This window comes from Callorhinus ursinus, unplaced genomic scaffold, assembly GCF_003265705.2.
Source record: "Callorhinus ursinus isolate GAN/ISIS: 27379988/994484 unplaced genomic scaffold, GSC_fseal_2.0 scaffold4, whole genome shotgun sequence".
NCBI classification, from domain to species: Eukaryota; Metazoa; Chordata; class Mammalia; order Carnivora; family Otariidae; genus Callorhinus; species Callorhinus ursinus.
This window is the reverse complement of record NW_027397066.1, coordinates 81,559,756-81,563,960: the sequence shown is the minus strand read 5'-3', so window position 1 is coordinate 81,563,960 and position 4,205 is coordinate 81,559,756. Positions and strand designations below refer to the sequence as shown.

The 4,205-nt window shown below is 39.1% G+C and overlaps 1 pseudogene; it reads right to left on the bottom strand.

Moving 5' to 3' along the window:
- Positions 1–3,306: 3,306 nt before the first annotated feature.
- LOC112825435 (ubiquitin-conjugating enzyme E2 N-like) lies at positions 3,307–3,966 on the bottom strand (annotated as a pseudogene).
- Positions 3,967–4,205: the final 239 nt, after the last annotated feature.

Below are 4,205 nucleotides of genomic sequence, written 5' to 3'. Positions count from 1 at the left end.
GACATTGGTCATAGCAACATTTTTCTAGATATGTCCCCTGAGGCAAGGGAAACAAAAGCAAAAATAAACTATTGGGACTTCATCAACATAAAAAGCTGCACAGCAAAGAAAACCATCAATAAAACAAAAAGACAACCTACAGAATAGGAGATGGTATTTGCAAATGATATATCCAATAAAGGATTATTCAAAATATGTAAAGAACTTATAGAACTCAGTACCCAAAAACCAAACGATCTGATTAAGAAATGGGCAGAGGATCTGAATAGACATTTTTCCAAAGAAGACATACAGATGGTCAACAGACACATGAAAAGATGCCCAACATCACCAGTCATCAGGGAAATTCAAATCAAAACCACAATGAGTTATCACCTTAGACCAGTTAGAATGGCTAAAATCAAAATAAGAAATAACAAGTGTTGATGAGAAAGTGGAGAAAAGGAACACCCAGGCACCATTGGTGGGAATGCAAACTGGTGCAGCCACTGTGGAAAACAGTATGGAGGTTCCTCAAAAAGTTAAAAACAGAAATTCCATATGATCTAATAATTCCACTACTGGGTATTTACCCAAAGAAAATGAAGACACCCTAATTCAAAAGGATATACACACCTCTACGTTTACTGTGGCATTATTTATAATAGCCAATATGGAAGCAACCCAAAGGCCTATCAGTAGATGACTGGATAAGGAAGATGTGGTACACACATACACACACACACACACACACACACACACACAAATATTACATGCCCATAACAAAGGATGAGATCATGCCAACTGAGACAACATGAGTGGACCCAGAGGGTATTATGTCAAGTAAAATAAATCAGACTGAGAAAGACAAACACCACATGATTCCACTCATAAGTGGAATCTTTAAAAAAAAAAGAATAAACAAACAAAAAGCAGAATCAGACTGATAAATACAGAGAACAAACTGATGGTTGCTGTGAGGGGAGTGGAAGATTGAGCAAAATGAGTGAAGGGGAGTAGGAGATGCGGAATGATTATCTCCAGCTATGGAATGAATAGGTCACAGGAATAAAAGGCACAGCATAAGGAATATAGTCAGTGATACTATAATAGAAATGTAATGGGACAGATGGTAGGTACACTTGTGGTGAACACAGGGTAATATATAAACTTGTCAAATCACAAAGTTGTACACCCGTAACTAATGTGACACCGTGTCAATCAATCATATTCAAAAAAGTCATTGTTGACTTAATAGAGAATTCTATCTCATTATTTTTATTTAGAAAAAAACTTTTTATAACCAAGGAGAACCAACAATTTACTACATCTTTATTAACCTGTTTTTTCCTCCTTACATCTTTTACATGTATCTCCAGGTGGGAGTATATGAGGGAGGGCAGGAGTGGTAGGAGCAGAATTCTTGATGTTTTTCTTATAAGTTAGATTAAACATTGTATATATCAAAAATGTTAACTTTTGTGGCGCCTGGGTGGCTCAGTTGGTTAAGCGTCTGCCTTCAGCTCAGGTCATGATCCCAGGGTCCTGGGATCGAGCCCCGTGTCAGGCTCTCTGCTCAGAGGGAGGTCTGCTTCTCCCTCTGCCTCTTCCTCTGCTCATGTGCTTTCTCTCTTGCTCTCTCTCTCTCAAATAAATAAATAAAGTCTAAAAAAAAATTAACTTTTGTCATCTTTGCTTTAATCATTTTTCTCTCAGACTTCTTGCTTCAATTACTGACATTTGAAAGATTTAGTCACTGTTCTCAACACAAAATTTTCATTCTTAGACGTTGCCTTAAGGCATTTTTTATCTTTTTTTGATGTTGAAAATGTAATTTTAATAGATAATTCTTCATCTTACATAGGAGCACAGTAAAATACACCACATTCTGAAGAAACTCCAGAAGTTATGAGAATCAAGAGTGGGGGAAATTCAGACGGGCTACCATATCCATTACCTTAAATTGCGAGAGACAAAGCTTCCAACCTGCGGGTTAACATTTACATACCCAGGACTGGCTACACTGATGACTTACAAAGAACAAGGATAGGGAATTCGATATGGAGAAGGGTGGGAAAGAACAGTTTTTTGAGGGGAGGAACTCTGTCAATGCAGAGGATATCAAACAATAGGAGCTCCCACAGCAAATACTGAAGGATGAAAGAATCATTAACTGAGAATCTGATACTCTCAAAGGAAGAAACCTTTCAGATGACACTTATGCAAGCTGGCTGCTTGAGATCTGCTCATCAGGTCTATAAGGAAGCCTCATAAATGCCTCAGCAACCCCAAATGATTATCAGATTGGTGTTTCCTAGTAGCACATACCAGTGGTTACACATGAAGTTTCCAGACAAGAACTAAGAAAAAGGTCATATCCCAAATGCCAGACACAAACAAATGTGGCACAACATGTGAGTCCTACACAGTCACAACTGCTGCTTTGCTGTGACTCTCCTGTACAGTAAGTTTCAAACATCATGGCAAGACACCTATGATCATCTAATCAGACAACACAAGCACATTTATGCAAATTTCTAGGAGGTAAAAAAAATATCAAATACCAATGCTTTATGCGTGCTCAGGGCCAACGTATAAATACTCCGTTCAGTGACATCTTAACACAAGTTTGCATCAGGGAAAAGAAACTGGCAAAATCCACCTCCTGCCGGATCAACTTGTCGGATGGTGAAGACCAAAAGAGAACGTTCCATCAGTTTTAATTTTTAAATACGATTGTCACATTGGGAAAATGAAATAGACACAGTAAAATAAACTGTACAAAGGCAAAATAGAATAACAAAAAATATTTTACTAAAACATAAGATTTACAGAAGTTTCCAGACAAGCCATAGAAGATGGTCACAAGCTTTTTCTTGAAGGAAGGATTCTACACTTGACAGCAAGTCACAGTGTTATTAGTGAGGGCTGTGATGTTTGTTTAATGTTCCCATTTTGATTCAAACAATCAAGCTTGTCCATCTACAGCGTCTAAATAAAGTTAGACTTGGCTAGAGAGCATATTCTAAAGAACTGGTTAGCTGCTTTTAACCAATGCAATTAGATCACCATAAAAAGGGGGAAAGGAGCCCATAAAATTAAAATAAAACTACCTCTCCCCCTCAAAAAAAAGTAATAAAGAAAAACACCCACATCCCTGCAGCTAACCCTGACAACTACCTTCATTCACAGTGCTTTATACTCAAACCATGATGGGGGAAATGAATAAAAGCAGAGAAGGGCCACTGCTTTTAAACGTTTCACAACAATCTGGATGGTACTTCTAGCCTCTGTTCATGCTTTACAACAGTGAATCAGGACAAGACATAGGTTTGCTAATGTGCATTTAATCACCAAAGGACTGAAGATGTCTGGGCTTTTATTCTGTAATGTTTCTAAGACTGTGTCCATTAAATGCAAACTAAAAAGGAAGAAGTCTTGGCAGAACAGGAGAACAGGAGAACTTGATGATCAGATCGATTTTAAATATTATTCATGGCATATAACCTAGTCCATGCTCTAGCTGTTTCTATGGCTTGGGCTTCATTGGTCTTCCACCGCTCCGCTGCATCATTGGATCATCTGGATTGGGAGCACTTAACAAAGCCTGGATCGATAGCAGAACTGTGCGGATCTGCAGTGCTGGGGACCACTTATCTTTCAAAATATCTAAACATATTCTTCCCAACTTGTCTACATTAGGATGATAAATTTTGGTCATGAAACGTACTTTAGGGGCTGCCATCGGGTATTCTTCTGGTAGGAATAGTTCAAGCTTAAAAGTCCCTCCCTCAAAGGGGGAATCCTGGGGGCCAGCAATGACCACATGAAAATAACGGGCGTTGCTCTCATCTGGTTCTGCTTTAATGCCAGGAACTGGTTCTGCCAGCAAACGCTGGGTTTCCTTGATAATCCTGCGGGGCAGCCCGGCCATCTTGTCAGATCCCGAGTTCGGCCTCTGGTCTCGACTCCGGCTCTGCTCGCCTCACGCACCTATTTTTTTTTTTTTTTTTTAAGTAGGCTCCATAGTCTCCTCAGATCGAGACCTGAGCTGAGATCAAGAGTCGGTCGCTTAACCAACTGAGCCACCCACGTGCCCCATTTTTATCATTCTTAAGTATATAATTTCCCCTCTTCTCCATATATTTGATATTTACACTTTTACTAATTGATAAAATAGTTTGATTTAAAAAATAAATCCCGGGCGCCTGGGAGGCTCAGTTGGT